The sequence below is a fragment of the Antechinus flavipes genome, chromosome 1, assembly GCF_016432865.1.
Source record: "Antechinus flavipes isolate AdamAnt ecotype Samford, QLD, Australia chromosome 1, AdamAnt_v2, whole genome shotgun sequence".
NCBI classification, from domain to species: Eukaryota; Metazoa; Chordata; class Mammalia; order Dasyuromorphia; family Dasyuridae; genus Antechinus; species Antechinus flavipes.
In genome coordinates this window covers 660,684,445-660,696,356 of record NC_067398.1, presented here as the reverse complement: position 1 = coordinate 660,696,356, position 11,912 = coordinate 660,684,445, and positions in this window count along the sequence as shown.

Sequence of the window (11,912 nt, the reverse complement as noted above, 5' to 3'; positions counted from 1 at the left end):
CTTGGTGACTTCATTGCCTTCCATAGGTTTAATTATAATCTATATGTAGGTGACTCTTAGATCTATATTCAACCCTAGTCTCAATCCTGAGCTCTGTTTCATCTCTAATTGCCCATTGGATATTTCAAATTGGTTGTCCCATGGGTAACTTAAACTTAACATGTCCAAAATCAAACTCAGCTTCTCCCCAATTCCCCCTTCACCCCAGTCAGTGCTGCTTCTTCAACCCACCCTTTTTTTGAACTTCTACTATTCGTGTTAAAGATATCTTCATTCTTCAGTCATTAAGACTTTTTAAGCTTGGTACACAGTAGGCACTTAACACATGCTCAGTGATTGATTTATAACTCTCATTGTTAGGAATTTTTCATTTCTAATTTCTTTCTCATGTTAAAAAAAAGGATTACTTATACATTGATCAATCTATTATTTATTAAGTGTCTAATATATGGTCAGCAACATACTAGGCACTAGAAATACAAAGATAAAAAAGAAAAAATCCTGTCTCTCAAGGACTTTACATTGTTACTAGGGGATTTAACATGTATCCATATAAGTAGATGCCAAAACATACAAAGAAAATACGTTATATATTGGGGGGGGGGTGCAACCCTAATACCTGGGAGTGGTACTTGAGCTGAGCTTTGAAGGAGGCAGAAATGATGAGGGCATGAATTCTATATGTGGGGGATACAGTGTAGAGGCATGGCGATAAGAAATGGGAGGTTATATGGGAGGGACAACAAGAAAGTCTGGTTTGGCTGAACCATGAAGGGCAGGAAGAAGAATGTATAATGAGTATAGAAAGACATACTAAAACCAAGCTGTCTTAAGTGACAAAAAGAAGAATTTGCATTTGAGTCTAGAGATAATAGGGAGCAGCTGAATTTATTAAGCATGGAACTAACACACTGGGATCTGTGCTATATGAGAATCACATGGGTATCTGAATGGAGAATGGATTAGAATGAGGAGAGATTAAAGAGATAGAAAACAAATGGCAATTTTACGGGCCAAGGAGCCTGGACTAAGGTGGTATCTGAGTGAATAAAGAGAAAGGAGTGGATATGAGAAATGTGATGGAGAAAAAGTGGTAAGATTCAGTTATTGTTTGAATTTGTGAAATGAGAGAAAGTGATGACTCCAACAACATTACTGAAAAATGCTAATCCTGATTCCATTTAAAAGAGCTCTATCATGGGTCCTGTGAGGTTTTTTTTTAATCTGTCCCTTCTACTGCCTTCTCCCTAAAAAACAAATCAATAAAAATGATAATAAAAAGCAAAACCTTCATTATAAACATGCATAACCAGCAAAATAAATTCCCACAATGACCATACTTGAAAAGGTATGTCTCCCTCTGCTCTCAATTCAATTAAAACAAACATTTGTTAAATGCTTACTTTGTGCCCTCATTTTTTAGTCGTGTCTTACTCTTTATGACCTCTGTTGGTGTTTTCTTGGTAAAAATGCTAGAGGTGTGATTTCTCCAAGTCATGTCACAGATGAGGAAATGAGGCAAACAGGCTTTAAGTGACTTGCTCAAGGTCACATAGCTAATAACAGAGGCCAGATTTGAACTCAAGAAGAAGAGCCTTCTTACTTTAGGCCTGGCATTCTATTTACTACAGCACCTAGCCTCCTGCAATGCAAGTTCTATAAAGGATAAATGGAAAACAATAATCAAAAAAATGAAAACATTACAATTGAGAGATTAGAGCAAGCTTCTGTAGAAGTGGGATTTTACTTGGAACTTGAAGGCAGGGAGATCAATAGTCTGAGTGGAAAAGAGAGTGTTTTAGGAAGGGAAGACAGACAGAGAAAATGCATGGAGCAGGTAGATAAAGTGTCTTGTTTATGAAAATAGGTAGGAGGCCATAATCTCTGAATTGAAGAGTTTGGGGTGAGGAATAAGGTTTGTAAGAAGACTGAAAAAATAAGAGGTTAGTTAGATTATGGAGGGCATTCAATGTCAGAGTATTTTGTATTTGATCCTGAATATAATAGGAAATCACTAAAATGAGGAGAATAATAATTTATAGGAGCTTATTTATTTCAAAGACAAGCAAGTAATTTAATTATTTAGGGAGGGAGATGAAGAGACATGAATGAACTTGCATTTTAGGAAAATCACTTTAGAAAGTGGAAGTGGACTGGAGTGAGATCTCAGTAAATATATGTATATAATACATATATAGCAAACATATAAGTATATATTATATAGTGTTATATATTAGGATACATAATATTATATTGTGTGTATCTTATAAGCTTTAGCAACAGTTTGGGTATGAGGGAGTGAGAAAAGAGTAAGGAGTCCAAGTGATTCTTAGGTTGTGTTAGAAACACAACCTAGACTCAATTTCAAAGTCTGTGATGTTTTATTGAAAGACGGAGAGACTGAAGGATGAAGCCTTCAATTCTCAAGGAAATCAAGACACACACACACACACACTTAGAGGGAATGTTCCATTATAAAAGCTGGAGGGAGTTTTTCTAGGATAATCCCCTCCCTGTGCCCTCTCATCTAGCCTTTAATTGATTAGAGGAACAGTCCCTGAGATGTACTAGGAATGCTCTCTTCCCCACCCCATTGTGTCTAGATTTGTGTTATTGCTCCGCCCTGGGCAGAAAAGATATCTTGCATGAGCCTCATTAAGAAAGCACAGTAAAGAAAAGCCTTCTCTAGGCCTTTGATCTCTGCTTTAAACCAGTTTCTAGTTTAGATCCCCTTATCAGAATTTTGGAGCCAAGTGAGCCTCTTCTGAAGGTTCATGGGTCAGAAATACTTATTATTTTACATTACCTTGAAACTTACAACATTCTACGGAAACTTAGCTTTCAGTATTTTTCAAATTATCTGCTTGAGGTTTCTGAGGAATTGAATTTTAACTGTTCTGTGGAAACTTAACCCTAGTTTGTCTCTCACAGTTGCGGCCTTGAGGGACTGGGAGAATGGTGTTGCCTTCTAGAGTAATAAAGATGTGGTTTCAGGTGAAAGATAATGAGTTTTGCGTTGGACTTTTTAGGTTTAAGATTTTACTGGACATCCAGTTTGAGATGTCTGAAGGGCAACTGGCGATGCAAGATTGGAAGCCAGCAGAGATATTAGGTCAGGAAAGATAGATTTGAGAATCATAAGAATAAAGGTGATTATTAAGTCCATGGAAGCTGATGGTAATAAAGTAGTAGAGAGGAAGAAGAGGACTTAGGACAGAATCCTGATGGACACCTTAGAGGGTGTGATTTGGGAAAGGTAGCAAAGAAGACCTCGAAGGAGCAATCAGAGAAGTAATAGGAAAACCAGGAGAAAGTCCCAAAGACTTAAGAGAGAAAAGAATTATGCAGGAGCAGTGGTCAACAGTGTCCGAGAGGACAAAGAGAATGAGGAATAAGAAAAACACATTGTTTTTTATTTGCATTAATTTGCAGGCTAATTTCAGAAAATCCTGGAAAGACTTACATGAAATGAGTAGAACCAGAGAACATTGTCCACAGTAATAAGATTATGTGATGATCAACTGTGATGGGTTTGGCTCTTCAACAATGAAGTGATTTAAGGCAATTCCAGTAGACTTGTAATAGAGCCATCTGCATCCAGAGAGAACTATGGAGACAATATAAACTGAAGCATAATATTTTCAGCTTTTGTTGTTTCCTTGTTGTTTTCTTTCTTGTGTTTTTTTTTTTCCTTTTACCTTTTGATCTAATTTTTCTTGCATAGCACTGATGAGGTTAGTGGCAGTCAGAGAATTGTTAAAATCCTCTTTTGACTGGGTGCAGGTTCTTTGTGAAGGAATTCATGAAATAATTGGCAAAAATGGAAGTTTATTGTTGGATAGGAAGCCAGTTTTGCTAAGAGATTGACTTCTTTAATGGCAAAGTCCTATTAGGGAAATGGAAGCTGGCACTGAGAAGAGAATGCCTTGTCAATGGGTAGGGTCCTACAAGCATAGCAAGCTGCTTTGGACCTTCTGCAAAGAGTGAGTTCAGAAACTGCCCTTTAAAAAACAACCTTTGAGGTTCAGGTTTCAGGTTGAAAAGGAAGCCAAAGTTCCCAGGCCTATATGCTTATTGGTATCCAGCCCAGATCTCCAAGTGGAATTCACAGAGTCAGGTATTCTCAAAAGATAAAAAGGGTGCTTTTTGACCAAGATTTCTAATTGAATTATGACACTTAACTTATCTGGGGGGATATACCTTCCCCAGGAGGGTCTAAGACTCCAAAAGGAATCACAGATCAAAAGGGAACACAGTTTCCCACCCCCTTCAGCGTGACAAATATGCAAATATGTTTAGAAAAATTGCATATGTTTGATCTGTATTGGATTGCTTGCTGTCTATGGTAGGGAGAAAGAGAGAGGAGGAGAAAAATTTGGAACACAGGGTTTTGCAAAGGTGATGAAAATTATCTTGGCATGTATTTGGAAAAATAAAAAGCTATTTAAAAAAAAAAAAAAAGAAAGAAATGATGAGCAGGCTGGTTTTAGAAAAGCCTGGAAAGACCTATATGAACTGATGCTAAGGGAAATGAGTAGAACCAAAAGAACATTGTACAAAGTAACAACTGGATTATGTGATGATCAACTGTAATGGCCTTGGCTTATTTCAAGGCATTTCCAATAGACTTGAGATAGAAAGTTCCATCTGCATCCGAAGAGATTGCTATGGAGACTGAATGTGGATCAGAGTCATAATATTTTCACCTTTTGTTGTTGTTTGCTTGTTGTGTTTTCTTTCTTGTGTTTTTTTTCCTAGTGATAAGATTTTTCTTGTACAGCATGACAAATATGGAAATATATTTAGAAGAACTGCATATGTTTAACCTATATTGGATTGCTTGCTGTCTTGGGGAGGAGGGATGGGTGAGAGAAGAAGAAAAACTTGGAACATAAGATTTTACAAAGATGAATGTTGAAAACTATATTTGCATGTATTTGGAAAAATAAAATATTATTAAGCGAACAAAAGAAAAGCCCAATGGCAACTAACTGCAACTAAAAAATCATTAGTTTCAGTGGAATGATAAGGCCAGAAGTCAGATTATAAGGGGTTAAGAAGAGCATGAGAGGAAAGAAAAGTGGAGGCATCTATTGTAGATAGCTTTTTTGAGTTTAGTTACAAAGGGCAGAAGAGAAATAAGACTATATAAATAAGAGAGATGGAAGGATCAAGTGAGGTTTTTTCAAGATAGGGGAAACTTATCTTGGCATATTTGTAAGAAATGTTAATAGTGAAAGATTAAAAATGTGAAAAAGTGACAATAAACAGGAGATTTCAGAAAGGCTTGGAGAGATATGAACCGATGCTAAGTGTAGTGAGTAGAACCAAAAGAACATGGTACACAGCAACAACAAAACTACATGATGATCATATCTGATGGACGTGACTCTTTTCAACAGCAAGGTGATTCAGGCCAGTTCCAATGGTCTTGTGATAGAGAGAGCCATTTTCACCTAGACAGAGGACTGTGGGAACTGAGTGTGGATCACAATATAGTATTTTCACTTTTTTTGTTGTTTGCTTGCATTTTGTTTTCTTATTTTTTTCCCTTTTGATCTGACTTTTCTTGTGTAGCATGATAACTGTGGAAATATGTTAAATAAATATTGGATTACTTGCTGTCTAGGGGAGGGAGAAGAGGAATGGAGAGAGAAAAATTTAGAACACAAGGTTTTGCAAGGTTGAATGTTGAAAACTATACATATGTTTTGAAAATAAAAAAACTTTATAAAAATAAAGATTATAGGTAAAGTGTGGAAAACTGGGGGTGATGAGGGGGCAATCTGTTGGAAAAGAAAGGATGGAATAGAATGGCTTGAAGAGGTAAGAGAAGTTTAGCTTTGGTAAGAGGTAAAGCTAATTCATCATGTGAGACAATGGTGAAGGAGAGGCCAAAGGCACCTGAGTGATCAGAGTAAGAAAGAGGAAAGTTTATAGAGAACAGCCTCAAATTTTTCTGTAAAATTTGAGATGGTTCTCTGTTGAATCAGAAAAGGGTTAACCATAGAGGGTTAGGGGAAGGATTTTTTAAAAGTTTTAAATTAATCACTTCTCCAGCTAGAGGAGAGTGGAATGTTTCATCTTCTCTTGTGGGCTGATGGTTACTCATTGATCAGAATTCTAAAGTCTTTCAAAGTTTTTCTCTATAATGCAACTATTGTATAAATTGTTCTCATAATTCTGCTCACTTTGTGCTGCATTATTTTATTGCACTCTTCCCAGTTTTCTCCAAAACTATCCATTTTATAATATTCTATTATATTCACATATCATAATTTGTTAAGCCATTCTCCAAGACACCTATTTAGTTTCCAATCTTTGCCTACTGTGATAAAAGCTTCCATAAATATTTTTGTCCATATAGGTCCTTTTCTTCTTTCCTTGAATTTCTTTGGAATATAGCCCTAGTAGAGGTATGGCTAGGTCAGATTTTCTTTCTTTTTTCTCACCATCATGGTTGCTTTCTTTTAAATGAGCTTTATTTATCCCTGTCCTTTTAAGTCAAGTTGATCACTGTACAAGAGGACGTAGTTGAAGAAAGAAAAGTTATTGTGAGGGAGATTTGAAGGGATTGGAAATTGTGACAAAGATAACATTTGGGGGGAATGGAAATATGGGAAGATTTTAGGATGTGAAGGAAAAAAAAGAAAGGCTTCAACTGAAAAGGGGACTAGAATAAAAGGAAAATAAAGAGAAGAAGGAGAAAGCAGCACAGGAGAAGGAACTGAGAAAGAAAAACAGAAGAAGTAATTTAAAGGAAGGGGAAAGATAGGGAGTAAGGAAATAAGTGAAGAAGAAAGAATTTGAGGATTTGAGGAAGAGGAAGAAAAAGACTCAAGGAGGAGGAAGTTAGTAAGGCAAGGTAAATAGTACGAGGTAAGCAAACTTCATAAATTAGGAAACCACAACCACAATAAACTTTCTTTTATTAGACAAAGAGATGAAAAGCTGAAGAAACAAGGGAGAATGCTGGAATTCAAGGCTCCTACACGCTACTATTGTAGCTCTCTTGGGGAGTTACTAGCAATAGTGGCTAAGGGCTGAAGCCATTAATTCCAGCAAGAATGGAGAATAGGGAGATTTTTGCACTGATATGTACCATGTGCCATGTTTGCATTTCTGCCAAAGCCCAGTGACTTCTACATTTAATCTGCTGGTTGAATAGGTAAAGGGTCTTAATTAAGATCCTTCTCATTTTTCAGGTTACTAGGGAACATGAAAGGAATCATTTTAAGATGGAAGAACTCAAATTTGAAAGCAAAAAATAACAAAGATTAATGAATTAGTACATTGAGGTGGCAGTACAAGACAGACTAGAGAGAGGGAAAGAAAGATCACTGAACCCTTGGAGGCAAAGAACAGATTTAAGATTGTTTACATAGAAGAGGGAGATGCTTTAGCCACTACTAGAAATGGTGGGGAGGTTTGGACTAGATTGACCATTGAGATCCCTTCCAGTTCTAAATTCCAGCTATTACAATCCTATGACTAATGATATGGAACTGAGAGAAATTATTATTACTAACCAAATTATAAGGAGAGCCCAGGTTTTTCTCTTCCTATTTCTTTGTTCAAAGGCCAGGCTTTGAAGGACTTGCCTCTTGTCAAAAATTTATCATTTTTACTCCATTAAACTTAATTAATCAAAACCATCCATTTTACATTCCATAATGCTATCTTTTTTGGTCAAAATTTATCCTTAGATCTAATATGTAAACTATTCCATGCTTTCCTAATTTGCTTATGTCTTTATGTCTAAATAATGTACCCATTTTGACCTTATCTTGGTATACAATGGGAGAGGTTCATCTATACCTCGTTTCTGACAAACTGCTCTCCATTTTTCTCCATACTTTTTGTTAAAAAGTTAAGTTCTTGTCCCCAAAGCCATCTTTGGGTTTATCAGATACTAGATTACTATGGTCAGTTATCACTGTGTATTGTATATTTGATCTATTCCACTAATTTGACATTCTACTTCTTAGCCATGATAGTATATTACTGCTCTGTAACACTTTGAAATCTGGTACAGTTGGGCCACTTTCTTCACTTTTTTTCCATTAATTTTCTTGATAATCTTGACCTTTTGTTCTTCCAAATGAATTTTGTCAATTTTTTCCATCTCCATAAAGTAATTTTCAGTAGTTTGATATAGCAATGAATAAATTTATGTAGAATTTTCATTTTTATTACATTGTCTTAGAGACCTTTTAGCATAAATCTACAGCCTTTTTTCTCATCTCTTCTTTAGCTATCCTCCCCTCCCTCCATTTTCTCCTTTCCACATCCTGGGTGACCAATGTTATAGTGAGGAAAAAATGAGATCTGTGAAAACTTCAGGCTGTCTGTGAGGGACAGCAGACCGCCAAACTCTTACCTAATAAAAACTAAGGTGCATTGATTCATTATCATCTAGTGTTACTCTCCAGCTCTCACATGTGCTCCAGACAGATTGAAACCCTCTTCCCAAGTAACCAAAGCCCTGATAGCTTGTTAACAAACAGAGAAAATGCTATCATTAGACACCTTAATAAAAAACATGGTTAAAGTTCCCTAGAGGGGCTGAGTGGGATCTTGAGACTGAACCCTGAATTGATACCATGAAGTAGAAAATTAAGAGTATTTTTAGAATTATCCTTGTGGTATAGTCAGGAAGCCTCAGGGAAACTTAATTGATCTATGATATCATCCTCAGTAGCCCTCACTGTATCAGACTAGTAGCTTTAAAATGAATCACAGCCTGGGGGAGATGAGCATTTGCCTTTAATTTGCATCAGCTTTTGACATACATATGTGCATACAAAAAGAGAACATGGAACTCTGGCTGGGTACAACTCATCTATCCACCGTATGCCTCGGTACAAGGAAAATGATATATCTCCATCCCCTGGCTTGGATGGCCAGTCCTGTGCTAAGTTGTAATTCCCCTATAAAGGGTATGTTTTAAGTAAGTAAATATTTGCTGATGCTCCCTTAGCACAAAGTCCTGTTCTGGAGCCTAGGGAAAATACATGGATATATATAAAGAACTAACAATATAACTAGGAAGACAAAGAATGTTGTTGTTTCAGTCTTGTTGAATTTTCTTTGACCCAATTTGGGGTTTTCTTGGCAAAGATTCTGGAGTGGTTTGCCATTTCCTTCTCTAGCTCATTTTATAGATGGGAGAACTGAGGCAAACAAAGTGACTTGTCCCAGGTCACATAGCTAGTAAGTGAATGAAATCAGTTTGAAATTCAAGTCTTCCTGACTTCAGATCTGCTGCTCTAGCATTACTAAGCTGTCCAGAACAAAATATACATCACAATGAGTACTAAGGGCTTACTATACAGCCCCATACCTAGTGTTAGGGAAAACTTAAAAAAAAAAAAAAAAAAAAAAAAAAGCAAAGCCCTTTCCCTCCATGAGCTTACAGTTTGTGGATGCATTAGACACATAGACAACATGCAATATTAGATATTAGTTCATTAAAGAGTTTCAAATTACAGTACTACATGAGATTCAGGTCAATTCCAATAAACTTGTGATGAAGAGAGCCATCTGCACCCAGAGAGAGGACTGTGGGGACTGAATGTGGATCACAATATAATATTTTCACCTTTTTCGTTGTTGTTTGCTTGCTTTTTGTTTTCTTTCTCTTTTTTTCCCTTTTTGATTTGACTTTTCTTGTGCAGCATGATAACTGTGAAAATATGTATAGAAGAATTGTACAAGCTTGACATATACTGGATTACTTGCTTTCCAGGGGAGGGGTAGGGAAAAGGAAGAATAATTTGAAACACAAGATTTTGTAAGGGTGAGTGTTAAAAACTTTCTTTGCATGTATTTTGAAAATAAAGAGCTAGTCTTTTTTTTTTAATTTTTATTTAATAATTACTTTATATTGACAGAGCTAGTCTTTTTTAAAAAAATAAAGTACTATGGAAGATTTAAGTCATTAATAACAGAGAGATCAGGGAAGGCTTCATGAAAAAAATGGGATCTGAGTCGGGCTTTAAAGAATGGACAGGAAAGAGATGGAAGGAGGATATTCCAAAGATCAGAAAAGCATAAGAGAATGGACAATTCAAAACACATTGTGAGGGCAGAGAGTTATCCAATTTGGAGGACAGAATGCATGGAAGGGAGAGTTTAAGATTATGGATTCAGAGCTGGAAGGGACTTTATCCTGGAAGTCTAACCCTTTATTATACAGATGAGGAAACTCAGACACAGAGAAGTAAAATGATTCAGCCAGGGTCACATACCTAGGAATTGTCTAGCATCCTAGATTTGGACTCAAATTTAAACCCAGATATTCCAGACTGCAAGCCCATTGTTCTATTCACTATGTCACCTAGTTACCTCAAGAAGGAAGGCAGGCTGGAAAGGCAAATGGGAGAAGTCATTTGCCCAAAGTTACACAATGAATCTCTGCCATGCAGAAGTTGAAATTAATCCTGCAGTCTCTGAACTCTAAAGTCCAGTTTGCTTTTTCAACATACTTGTAAAGGGGGAATGCAGAGAGCAAATGAGTGTTGTCATGATATCAGTAGACTCCTGTTTTCAACTGAGAAAATGCTGTTAGGTACTGGTTGCTTAACCTCACAGATACACTACAGGCAACTCTGAGCATGAGAACAGTGGAAGGCGATTAAGAATGCTGAGAAATGTTTGGTCAGGGCACTTAAACCAAAATACCCCTATTAAAGAATGGCAAGCATTCTCGCTACTTTCCTCTTCTGCCATACACAGCTTATTATTATTTAGTAATTCTTAATGGGTCCTTCAAAGAAAAATATTGGTTGCACCTGGTCCCCATAGCAATGAAACGTATCATCAAAAAGAGGAAATTGCCAAGTTTTTTCCCTACCCCACTCTTTGTCTACATTTGGAAACTAGTTCCTTATTATAATCTCCTAATATTATCCTAATGTCCTAATTGTTCATGTAAGCCTTAAAGCTGGAGGAATAAAGGAATCTATCTATATGTATGTCTATATATATTTTCACATACAAATGTGTGTGGAATATACATTGCCTATTTTATGGAACACATCACATAGACAGTCTTACACATTGCATATATCATTGTATATGATGTGTCTACACGTGTGTCATGCACATGTGTGTCGATAGACATGTATTTTTACTTGCATTTATAAATGTTTACTCATCTCAGCGCATCTAAATAACTTGCTACAGAAATCAATGGCAGATGCTGAAGTAACTGGTGGGAATGATGACTGAGCCATTGTCAGTAACTTTTGAATGATCCGGGAAAATAGGAGCCAAGACAGATGACTTGAAGAAGGGGAAAATATCCCGATCTACAAACAAGACAAGTGATCAGAATCAGCAGATTATAAGCCACTGAGCCTGATTTTTATTCCTAGATTCTAGAAAATACTATCAAAAGGATGGCTAGTGAATACAAAGGAAGTCAGCATGAGACCATTAAGAACAAGCCTATCTAAAAAAAATTTTTGATAGAATTCCTTACTAGGCAAAAAGATCAGAGAAATTTAGTTCCATTTTAAGAAAGCATTTAACCAAGTCTGGCTTTGTATTCCCAGTACATTTAACAGTGTATATATAGAAGCACTTGATAAATGCTTATTGAGTGAGTGATAGAAAGGTAAGCTTCTAGAGGAAGATAGGAGAGACCAGGGTAATGGATTTTTGGCAAGAAAAACTAACCCTTCCACAAAAAATCAATAATTGATAATTAAATAATAACTGTTTATTAAACATCTATGTTACAGAAACTGTGTTAAGTACTAGGATAGAACTAAAAGGAGCTTTATGTCCTCAGGGAGCATGTAGTCTATTAGAACACAGAGGAGAATATTTGAAATGATATAGAATCGTGTTTGCTAATATATGAGTCAGGCACTGATTTTGTTGTCATATAGTTTTTCAGACATGTT